This window comes from Aptenodytes patagonicus, chromosome Z (genome assembly GCF_965638725.1).
Source record: "Aptenodytes patagonicus chromosome Z, bAptPat1.pri.cur, whole genome shotgun sequence".
In the NCBI taxonomy this organism is placed as follows: domain Eukaryota; kingdom Metazoa; phylum Chordata; class Aves; order Sphenisciformes; family Spheniscidae; genus Aptenodytes; species Aptenodytes patagonicus.
In genome coordinates this window covers 88,644,146-88,657,222 of record NC_134982.1, presented here as the reverse complement: position 1 = coordinate 88,657,222, position 13,077 = coordinate 88,644,146, and positions in this window count along the sequence as shown.

The window sequence follows — 13,077 nt, the reverse complement described above, 5'->3', positions numbered from 1 at the left end:
GTGCTAGTTCAAGAATGCCTCAGCCCAGAGCTGCTAATACAATAGCCCTCAGCTATCCCCAGTGGCAAGCCGTAAAAACTCTCTCATACGCAAACCAAGCCGTAATAATGTGGCACGTTACCGGACCGGCCGCTGGCAAAACGGCCTTTGTCTGCCAGCTCCGCCACGGATATTTGGGCAACCTCCCTCTGGAAGCCCTTCGCCTGCAGCGCCCGAGTCCACCCCTGACGGCAATGCGGATGGAAGCACTGTTGTGTTTTCATCTGGCAGTCCAGCAGATTGAGACAACAGTGGCAAATTGTGTGGATTTCTCCCGTACATGGGATTTAAGCTCTGAAGTCTAATCACAGCCGCTTAATTGGCAAGAATGTTAACCGTTTCACAGCTCGACTTCGTTCCAGAACCAGTGTGCGTTTGTTGGGGCTGGATACACCTGAGTAAATCATGATGCTCCTTTCATTTGAAAAGGTACAAATACGTGTCCATGGGTTTTAGTATAAGTTACAGGGAAAACAAAGATGAAAAGGTTGTGAATGGAGGCATTCACTACTCATCCCTGCAAAGAGATTGGAGAATTCAGGATTCAAGACATGTGGGCACCATGGGACGCGGTGGGTTTGTATACATGTGGATTAGCGTGGCAGAAGAGGTTCCTCTTCTCCCGCTCAGAGCAAACAAGCAGGGGGGCTGTGCTCTAACTCATACAAGGAGATATGACATTCCCTACGACGTGTGTATATTCAGAGGTGCCTCCTTTGTCAGCTCGTTGCACTGTTCAATTCCACCTCTGTTACCTAATATGTTATTTGAATTTATTTAAAATATCAAGAAATTAATGCCTTAACTTTCAACCTACTAACTGGAACATCACTAACTGGTCTACAGTTTGCTATCAAAGTAACCTGTAATTTAGAGGCCAAAACTAGAAGAAAGATTTGGTCTAACACTCCGATGTTTTCACACTCAAATGAAGGCTCAGCCTACAAATAGTTATGCAGGAATTTCACTGTAATATAGCTACTGTAAGCTCTGCTGAGGAGCATCCACAAAGGAGTGTGGAAGCTATTGCAGATTTCCAAGGAACAGCTATTTTGCCTTCACTCAGCTACAGTTATGCATCAGATCCCAAAAGGATGACTTTACATTTGAAAGGTTCATAATCATACTTATATTATTTCCTGTATTTGCAAACGACAGCCATATTTCTAATTAAACCTATATTTATATTTATTATTATCATGAGATCACAATGTGCTGAATGCTCTCTACTGCTAATGGAAGGAAGACTTCATAACCCCAAAAAGGATTTAGTTGTTAAAAATACTAATAAATAGCTGGCAGTTTTGAGAGTCTGAGCATCCAAATGATTGAATTTTCTAGAGAAAGACCATTGTCCTTACTAAAAATATTGCCAAGTTTTGCTGAATCACTCTCACACTTCACTTCATCCCTATTCTGGAAGAATTTCACTGTGATTAATCTTACAAAGCCTAAGCCAAAAGGCATTTCCTACAGCTGCGAAACCTGTGCCATATCAAGAGAAACCATCTGAAACTATTGCAAGCAATCAAGTGGTGGTGGGCTAGCAAGAATCTGACTTTATTGTCACCGTAACTGCATTCCGGTTGCTATTCCCTGGAAGAGGTGCAGAGGTGTGTCCAGGGGTTTGCCCAGAAACCTAGATGTCAACCTAGAGACTGCTACAGTTTGGTGCACTGGCAGGCTCCTGAGCTTTATGGAGCTCATTAGTAGTTCAGACTGCGTCATGCCATGAGGTCAGCGGGGACTGCTGGGTAAAGCACAGCCCGGCTGTGGGAAGAAGCTCCTTTCAACATCAGCGGCTCACCCAGGAGACCCAGGTGCAGGCAGCACAGTCCCATCCCAGAGTGGAGTAGGAACCAATTTTGTCTCCTTCTTGTGAGCTGCTCCCAGAGTTCCCCGAGTGTCTCCTTGTGGTCTCCAGCCTATGTAAAGACCCTGTGAAAACCTTCAGGATGGCATTCCAAAGCAATGGTCACCCTTTGGCTACAGCCAGCCACCTGCCAGAATGTCTCATACAACCTCTGAAACTGGTCACACCAGGCGTTTTACAGGGGATCTTGCACAAGTCATCAGCTGAAAAGATAACCAGTGTCTACCAGCTCTGCACCAAATGCACACTTCTGGGTAGCAATACTAAAGTTTGGGAGGGTTTTGTCTGTTAACCTAATCCCTATTGATGCAATGGTCAGCGATTAACTGGATGTAAGCTTGCCAGAGCATCAGGAAAGGCTTTCACTCACAAGCCACTCTGGTTCGGCAAGTGTATTGCACCCAGACTCGGCACTCCCTACAAGCAAAGCAGGACTTGCACGTTGTTGTCTCTTGCCATGACTCCCTCATACAAGCATAGCTCCCTGAAGCAAGTGTACCTGTCCAAAATTTGTGTGGCTAATTCACACTAATCTATTTTTAGGCTTATTATGCTCCCACAGACAGTCAGGTTAATTTTTTCGTATACAAAGATGCAGAGGGCTCTTCAAAAGCTCTTATGTTGGACTGCAAATGCATTAAGCTTGGAAGCTCATGTTTGCGATATGGAGTAACAACACAAGGAAGAGAAAGTGAGGTGACATCACGGGAGAAAGTACAAATGCTCAATCTCATTTATTCGATACTGCTTTCATGTCAAGTGTTGTAGCTATTGTTCTTACCTGCTTCTTTCTGTGGCTGAGATTTGTCCATTACCTCAACCCAACCCAAACAAGGGCTTTTAGTAAAGGGGCTGGAAGCATTTTTCTGCCCAGTCTCCAGCTGTAAATTCCACCCCTTCTGCTTGTGATCGCGCTAGCAATCATTCACCCGCACAGTCACACAACTCAGCTTCTGGACCTAAGTGAAAACTGGCACTTTTGGAAAGGTAAGTTTTCAGCAGGGTTGGTGAGCTGATCTGGGTGACCACGCCGCCGCACCATCACTGAGGCACAAGCAATGTGTAGTTCGAGGGAGGGGAGGATCAATGCCTCTGTGGCTCAACCAACCATGAGAACATGTGTTTGTGTTTCCCTTGGAGGAAGCAGATGTAAGTGGCTGGAGAACAGCTGGTGACTGATAATTCATGTTTCCACCATGTTTTTAAGGTAAAACTTAACTAGGTGTATGTATATGTATGTATCTGCTATGGTCATACACAGCATTAACAACATGAGGTTGTACTTCGCAGCTTCACATGTTTCAGTTAGCATTTAGTTAGCAACAGGCGACTTTTCTCCAGCAATGTGGACATCACTGAACCGTTTCAGAGCAGCCCAAGTCAGGACAAAGCCCTGTAGCTGCGCATCCTGGCAGGGCTCGCCCCATGGCAGCCTTTCTAGGAGCAGCTGAATGGTATCCAGAAAGGAAACCTTATTATAGGGAGATTAGGTACTGCTAGGAGCAATACAATGCTACTCAGAGAGAAAAACATTTTCACCAGAACTCCCCCAAACTTTAAAAAAAGAGCAGTTTCTGGCATTTGAACCCCTGTCTCCTCTGAAGAATGAGCTGGAAGATTAGTCACACGTTTGCTCGCACAGGCGGGATGGTTGAGCAACCCAAAAATGGACTGGAGAGTCTGTCTGTTCCACAGAGAAAAGCTTCATATTGAGAAATCAGGCCATGCGTGCCTGGTGGAGGCACTGAGAGCGGCCGGAGGATCCCCCCAGGAATTGGGGCTCTCTGCAAGGATTCCTTCAGGACAGTGTCTGGCAGTGTTTGTGTCCCCTGCATGCCAGGTATCCTTGAAAGGTGAGGACATTAATTTTATCTTGTCAGTGAAGTCTTTGGTCCAGAGAAAGAGCTACAGGCCCCTTCTGGTTAACACCAAGAAGCTAATTAGATTTGCTCCTAACTTAATGAAATCCTGAGCAAAGTCATTAAGGGTTTTGATGACAGTAAGTGACTTAGAAAGATGCTAATGAGATGCCACAGGGACTACTATGCAACCGAAGCTGCAAGATTTATTCCATGGGTGTCCTGGAAACAGAAAGCATATATATATATATATATATATATATATAGTGGCTCTTAAAGGGGAGCCTGCAAGCTTGACCTTTCTATACAAGGCCCTTCCAAGGAAGTGGTCCAGCACAGTTCTGGGGGCTATGTCAGCCTAATAGTCTGACGGAGAGCATGCCTCAGGATACTTAAGGAGGGTTAGCAGATAGGATGACTCAGTGGCAGCCGCTTATTAATTTTTCTACTCTGTTCATTTTGGCCATTTCCCAAGAAGCTGCTTTTTCGTTCCTACAGTGCCGCAGCAATGACATCGAGCAGTGTAAGCTGCAGAGTGGCCTAAAAGGGATGTCTTATACCTTAACAGAAAAGGGTGTGTGAATTTCCCTGTCTTGGAATTATTTGCAAAATAAAACCTCAGGCCACTTGTGAACGTATGGTCCTCCTCTGTGAAACAGCCCTCCCCCTGCCCCAGCACACACATCACCCGAGAAACACAGGTCTATCAGGAATAATATTATTGCCAGAAAGTCCCTTTCTGAAGGCTGGCCATTTCTTCATGATCATCTCACATTATCTTGAGAATTAACTACTAATTAATCCCAGTGTGGGCTGCACATTCAGTGGCTTTCCAGCGACGAAACCACTCCCAGAAATGACAAATCATACGTGAAAAGGTTTTCAGGATTAAGGATAAATTAATTACTGTAAGGCACAACAATACAGTTAATCCCAACCTCTGGTTCTCCTGTTTAGTTTCGTAGTAAGGCAGACATTTTACAGTAATTGTGTTTTTGCATTTACAGAATAACTTCCATTAGAGTAATTTAAGACACTGCAAAAGTAGGTAAATCAGTATTATGTGCCAAGAAATTATGTTCCTTGCAGGTCACTGCCAGGAGCAGGAGCAAAGCCCCACTCTTTTTGCTGCTGTATACTTGTATAACTGTAGCATCTACCAGCTCCTAATCATAAGCCAGTTTGCCTTCACACTGAGCATCACTGAAATCCTAGCCCCAAATTGGTATTTTCATTTTGTTTGCTTTCGTCATGAAACTAAATTGCCTTTGCCTCTGCTTCAGTCTGAGCCAGAAAGCATTTTTTCGGAGGGTCAGGGGTGGGAGGAGAAAGGATAAGAGTAAAGAGAGCTGGTTTTATTTTCTTTTGCCATGTCCTCGTGGTCCCTAGGATGAAACCTGCATTCCTCTGCAGTCAACGGCAGCTTTTCCAACAGTTTAAGTGGAATCAGAATTTCACCCCAAAAGCAAATGATAGCGGTATTGGTATACGGCACCTTTTCCTTCCTTTCGTGTTTTTGAGTGTGGACATTTGTTTATTTGTTTATTTATTATACAGTACAGTGCAATCAACTAATGCAGTGGGTCACAGGGAGTACCTGATTTTTCCACCAAAACTCATGTCTTCATTTCAAATGCATGACAGAAATTTAAAGACTGGAAACTAATGTGGAAGGCAAACATTCCAAGTCGTACTTAACTGTTCTGGATGAATGAATAAGCTTTACAGAGCAAATGTAAACCAAAACCAACTGAACATAAATAAGCCGGTTTCAGCAGTTCCAGCCTATGTCTAAATTTAAACTTCCCTTCAACAAAGTAGAAGAAACTCCAATCTTACAATTAAAAGAAGACAAAAAAAAAAAAAAAGGAAAAAGAAAAGCTAGGGTAAAATGCAAGAAAGAAAGAAAAAAAGAGAAACATTTTAAACAGTGCAATGTAAAATAGGAAGGGGTGACTAGCTAACAATTACCTGCTAGTATAAACAATAGCAAAGTGGGATGCACAATTCTAATTGTCAAAATTACAGTAACTGTGGTATTTTGACAGAGCTGAAGGCGTCTGAATGGTGACTGTGACTATTTCTAGCAAATAGGGTAAACAAATCTTATTACTACAGCAGTTAACAGTGCTATTTTGTAAAGAAAGCCAGTGCTGCGGGTCCCTATTTCAAGAGCTGTATCTAAACATCTGGGACAATTTTATTTTTAAGAATGGCGCAGGGCAAGAGAAGAAAAAAACCCAAATGTCTTGCTACATACTAAGTTACATATAAATTACAGGTTGCGAGTCTCAAAGAAATTATAGTCACAAAAAACATGTCTCTAATTGGTTTAATGATTCTCCAGCATAACAGAGGCATATAAGACATGTATTATGTTGCAAAGAGGCTGTATTTCTATTTATAGAATAAAATTACAATAAGGACTAAAACTACAATAAGGACTCAACCATATATTTTAACAAGGAGCAAGTTTAGCAGCTGAACTTTTCCGTCACAAAGCACATCAAGGTTGGTGTGTTTCAAACTATGCAAAGGTAATGCAGAATAAAAAATCCTTCATATTCATAATTGTCTATATTTTATTCAAGCAATGAAACAAAAGATACTTGATATGGAGCATGATAAAAAGTGATATAAAAAGAAACTTCAAGAAATCTGGAAGGTTTTACTGATTCTATAACCTCAAAATAAAGAGAAGAATTTGGAAAACAGGTGTCATTCTCATAAGGAAAAAAGTTTTACTTCTTACAGTTCACTATCACAGTCCTATTTTCCCCATTTTTGGGAAAATTACGCAATTATAGCCTCTTTTCATCTCCAAAGCCAAAAGCAAGGAGAGAAAGCAAAAGTGATGTTTATTTTCTTCTAATAACATTTGCCTTCTACTTGGCTATTTACAGAAAGTATAATCACAAAGAGTTCATTCATGAGAGAAACCAAGAACATTACAGATTATTACTCATATTTTTAAAGTGAATGGAAACCAAAGTTTAGGTCTGTCCTCTCTACCACTTTTCATGAAATAACAAGACTGCTTCTGATTTAATTTTATGCCTATTTTTAAGTCTGGAAATACTAGACAGGACCCAGAGGCCCTGGGAAGATGATCAGAGCTGTTTGCAAGACCGAGGACGTGAAGAGGCTGTAAGGTGAGCTCTTCTCTGCTCGGTGGGAGAACCTGCAGCAGGTAGCGTGGCCCATGCCTCCGCACCCACTCGTAGCCGCGCCTGCGCATTCGTGGAGAAACCGACCCTGTAAACTTGGTCTGGGTGAAGCAGAAGCGTAGTCAAGAAAACACAGAAACAGCATTTGCAGCATTCTTGCTGCTCAGCCTCAGTGCTATCCCTTCTGTCTAACATTAAGCAATAATTCACTTAAAAATCACTAGATGATTTCAGAGCACAGGCCAGTTTGTATTCAGCAATTTGTATTGTTCACTTTTCCTCCCTCCCTGTGCAAGTGCTGGCACCACCGTACGGACAGACGGCCAGCAGACACCGCACCGGGCTGGCGCTGGCTCTGCGCTGGCTGCTGGACACCCGAGCCAGCTGTCCTGCAGAAAGAAAACACAGTTTTCCTACACGGTTTCCAGATTTGATTTCCCTCAAATCATCACAGTGATTTTATGTTTAGTTTTAGCGTGTCTCACCAGGGAGGCAGGGTGGTTTTGGTCCAGCGCGAGGCTTCCTCGGGATGCACGTAGTATTACACTGAGCCACGGGCTAAGGATGAATTCAGCTGAACTGGTGCAAACCTCTAGGACCGGCATACACCAGTTTGAATTATGTTTATTTCAGCAGCAATTAATGTACTAAATGAGATGGATTTTCATTACAAATGCGCAAGGTTTCTAAACCACGGAGTGTGGCATATGAGCTCTTCTTCCTATTGCAGCTGTGTGGAGCGAGAGCCATCTCCTAGGTGGCCGTCCGCTCTGAGGCGACGCTCCAGTCCCCTGCGAACAGCACCCTGCTCAGAAAGCCGGGAAGGACACAGAGGACTGACCTCCTTCTCTTTGAGAAACAGGGGAAAATGACCCCACCTCAGGCAGGACTGTTTTAAAAACTGAATTCTGGGCAAAACTCGTGCTTTCTAGGGAAGAATGGCGGGACAAAACACGGTGCTTTGCAACCCGTGGTTAACGAGCCAGGCAGAATTCAGGCGTGGGAAGCCCGCCCGATAACAGCTTTCGGTTTCAGGCACCGACCCGCTGATGCCGGCGTTACGGCTGTCCAGAGCCCCTCGTGCCATGGGCCGGTCCCTCTGCAACACCCGTCCGCTTCAGGACCGGGAGCTGAAGCAGGGGGTCCCGTGTGGGCTCCGCGCGGGGACGAGGCGCTCAGACAACAGCATGAAGAGCAACGGGCTCCTGTGATGGAGTCCAAAGCACCCGCCGTGGCTTTGGACCATCTCTTTGACCATGAAGAAAAAAACATGGCTATTTTACCCAGTAAAAACACCTTAACCCTCTGTACTCCAGCCAGGGGAACAAATTTCATGCCTTCATGACTGACCAAAGAAATGAATGAGACTTGGAGAGAGGCAGCATGTTAACATTAAGAACACCACATTAATTAAACTGAACTCTCACGGCAGAGAGCAAGTACTTGATAACACTTCTGCTTTAGACATACATGATTTTAGTTTACCTTTCATCCTGCAAACACTTATGTGCGTACTGAACTATCAGCAGAAATGGTCTTTTGGGATCATGGCCTAAAATACACACACTTATATAAAACGGAGCAGCAACAACAACAACAAAAATCTTACGGGTCTTTCTGTGAACTACTCTGTCATTCTATTCACCTCTTTCAAAGATTAGTATTAACATAAAGTCAAATCATAGTTCTTCCTGTCTCAGCTGTATGCAGAATAAATTACACCAGTGTTATCCCTTCTACCTAATAACAAGCAATAATTTAGTTAAAAATCGCTAGGTAATATACACATTCATCCTTTTGCATTTGAAGCTAGTCCTAAACAAAAGCAGAGCATTTGCTTCCGATATGTCAGATTGTCATGACACGATTATGCTTGTGTATAATTGATTACAGAGGTGCATAATGTCCTTCGGCCAGATGAATTACTGGTTGGTTCTCCTCCTTCTTCGTCCAAATCTCGGTTACCTTAGCAACTTCACATTATCCGGAGGAATTTAAAGCACATCGCAGCCATGCAACTTCTGCTAAAACAAAGGCGGCATGCCATGCTGTATGCGGTGGGTGCTTCCTAGCAGTTACCACGCCGGCACAGCACGTCGCTGGTACACAGACAGTGTATATCCGAGTAATTCTTTGCCTATAGCATTTTTTTTTAATTTAAGCAGGATAAAGAAAAGATTGTATTTAATGGCGGGAAAGATGGCAGGAGTCAAGAATAATGGCAGTATACATTGTGCAGGTATATTTCTGTTTCACAGTTCTGCTGAATTTCAGGGGAAAAAGTAACAGTGATGACTAGTAGATTTAAGTTATCACAAAACATGTTTCTGTTCCTGTGTATTTTCAACAGCCTTTTGAAAACAGAAGTCTTGCCTATGCTTTGATATATATGCCACAGAAATAAATACCATATATATATATACACACACACGAACACACACGAATACACACAGGCACAAGCACAGCTTTAGGACTGATGGAAAACAGCCATTAGCTTAAAACTGCATAGAGGTTAAATAAAATAATTCTACTTCCTAAATGCTTCTTGATCTTTCTTGTGCCTCGTATGGACCAATAATATGCCTAAATAATCCCTTTGGGCAGTTTGAAAATGATACGCCTCTCAGACTCACACAGTCAGTGAGCAGTAGTAAAAATAATCTACAAACCAGAAATTATGCAAGCTCAAGATTGGCACTACGCAGACGTAGAAGGCAGCTGTACAAAGGAATAGGACTGCACAGGAATTATGCATCTGGACCCTATACGATACCTGTTGTGGGGTTCACGAGAAGGGGCGGGAAGGTTTCACTTTTTGCTACAGCGATGAACGCCGCCGTATAGAACAGGGATTAGGGATTACAGTGATAGCTATAAAAACACAGACTGTATGATATGTAATTTGGCATAGCTTGTATGATAAACAGCATTTCACCACTGACACTGACATTTTATGAATCCAGTGGAGGAACCGCATAAGTGGTTAAGTAGATTAAAAAGTCAATACTGCCCTGAAATTTAAAGCAACAGTTCAACATTCTTATAACTAATTTACTGTTGAAGACTACCAAAAACTAAGTACAACCGTTTCTTATGTACACTTAAAGATTTTGTTTCCACTATCTGTGGGAGTATATTTTTAACCTGTATAATGAGGAAATGGAGATTTTTCTTGGCAGACCACAAAATATGCCCACATCATTCACCACTCCTGCAGCAGCATGAATTATCACTGCAGCCTCCATTGCTCCATACGCTACAAAGAGCTCACAGTGCATTAAAGAAGGAACAAATAATGCAATTGGCTGCTTTGCAGCAGTAATCGGCTGTTTCTCCCCAGACGCTGGCTACTTTATTTTTTAAAAAAGCATGTTCATTAGAGGAAGTGCTAGCCATAAGAACTTGAGGGGTCCTCTTTATCCACGCCGGCCACATGTTTCAGTGGGTTCGATTCCACACCACAATAAGAGCATGCAGAACTGAAACCATCTGAACTTTGGCTATAGTACCATCAGTTACCAAGCATAAAAAAAGAAAACCCCAAAACCCCACAAGCTGGGTCACAGCAACCACCTGTGAGATCTGAGCCTACTGAACAGGAGCGTGTGGACGTCCTGCCGTTAGGCATTAGCGGGAGGAAGATCGCGCCAAAAACTTGTAGCTGTAGTGAAAGTCCTTCGCAATCAGTCGCCTTTATCAGGCATCTACCAGCCCACCCTGTGTCCCTGATGCTCCGCTCTCTTGTGGCAGTGGCACTTCAGGGGTGCTGAGCCGCCGTCTGCTTACTGGCACAGGGCTCTGGAGGAACCCTTGCCAGAAACGAAGGGTTTCCAAAGCATCGCCATCTCCTTCCTCCCTTCCCGAACACAGAGCAAAGCAATGCTGATTTTTGGCAACGGCATCACAGGAACAATAGCCCGATTCCTACCACCTGTCAACTAAACCACGTACCACAGTAGCGTGCAAGCTAGCACGCCATATCCCTTAAGATTGTTGCGAACGCTTGCTCTTTAATTTTGCGTGTGCATATAAATGTGCTACAGTGTTGAAAAACTGCAAAGCATTCTTGCCCATTTCAGTATGGAATGAAATACAGGAAAAGCAGTAGAAGGAATGAAAATAGGTTGCTTTTATCTGTCATTTCCCTTTGGTTGTTGTATTTTCTATGAGCATAACTGTGCACCTCTGAATCACATCTTGTTTTTTCCGTACGCACTCCCTGCCTCCTTTCGGCACATACACTGCTCTGTCACACCTCGATAGGCAAGGGATGAACGATGCCGTTGCCCAGCTACCAAGCTTCTTATTTTACAGCTCCTTTCTCCAAGCAGCTCTTCTAGGGCAAAGTAGACTATGGGAGAGGAAATAGTATACAAAACTAGCAGTATAGTCAGCTCCTTTCCTTCATACGCTCTCCTTTTCCACTTCAAACGACAACAAAAAACCTCCCAAACCTTACGTACAGATACTAGCCTCTGCTTATAGAAAGCAACTATCAGAAAGAAGCAATAGTTTAAGCTTTTTAAGATGAAATTAGATTTCTCACCTTGACACTTGCAGAATGCTGTTTGAAAAAAAATCTAATTATTAGAAGATCTAGAAACCGCACAAATGTTAAAGCTCATCGGAGCACAGAATTTGCACTTTAAACAAGTGAAAAAAAAGCACCCTCTTCCATATCTACCTGTGCCGGTGGAAGAAATTATTTCACTTATCATTTCCCACTAAAGCAGTTTGTGCCAACATTTCTTAATTCATTTTTGCAAGATAAGCTTAAACAATTTACTGTGAAAGAAACCTCTGTCATTAGCCTAAAGGTGTCCACTTACAAAGCTGCACCAGTTTAAGTAGCTCAGCATGCAATCACACCTTTAATTAAAAAGGTGCAACTTCATACATTGACAAGACCACAGGTTCTTCCCTATATAGACAAGCCCTCAAGACCCAAAAATCTGCAGCACGGAGAATGCGAGGCTGTTGACTCCTGTGGGATGCAGGCAGGGTTTTCTTCTGGGGGCTGTTTTCAGGAATAGGGCCTACGAACTCACTTTGTAAAACCAAAGAGCGAGCTGCGATACTGTCATCAACCTGGTAAGCTGTCCATTGTTTTTTTGCAGTTCTCATATTGTATCCTTGTTCACTTTGATCCTGATAATAACAGGAGCTGGACCAGATCCTAAGTTAACTGAATGACCAGAAATGTTTCATTTCCTACAAAAGATTATTTACACTCCGCATGTTCTCACATATGAAAACAGCAGAAAGAAAATCTGCAAGCGAGTGAAGTGAGCGTAAATTAGGCTTTGCTTTTGCAATTGCTGAAGGTGTTTATTTTTCCACTACTTTCCTTTGGCTTGTTTTACTAAAGCTCCTGGTTGCGTGTCTCGCAGACGAGGTTCCCTCTGCTTTTCGTGGGGCTGTTGGCGGGGGAGAGGATCTGCCGCCTTGTTCCTGTGGTGATGTGTTTGGGAGCTTACTAAAGGGGAAACGGATGGAAAAGTCTCAAAGTTGGGAGCTGAAGCAGACTGCTCTATTCTCAGTTTTTTGTTCACCTGATATCTGAAAATACAGAAAAAATTATTATATGCACCACACACACCCCAAAAAACCCCAAACAGAAGGAAAGCAAAAAACTCTCTAAAGGGCTGAGCAATGGCAGAATGTGTTAAGGCAACAGAGAGCTCAGAGGAGGAGGAGGATGAATGCACTGGCTCACTAAAAGCATGAAATCTCTTCAAGGCGCTCATACAAACATTTTTCCTTCTACTTTCTTGTCTTTATTTTTGTACAGACTCTGCATTACCACTTGCTGCATATATTATGACCTGGTGAAAACTTCAGGACCTACACATCGAGGCGTTTTGAAGAAATCACTGATATCTGCTCTCCATACCCTATTGGTCCCCAAGATGTTGTTATTTATATAATAAAGTAGTCATATTAAGAAAGATTCACATTCCAGAGAACCAGTCATGCAAAGAAACGTATACAGGCAACCTTGATTGCAACAGGATATTGCATAGACACACCTATAGGTATAACATTTATAGGACTTACTCAAGCCTTCCCTAAATAAGAAATGACACAGTATGGATAGAGTTATGCATTATATGGTCAAGAGATTGTTACCATTAGCTTT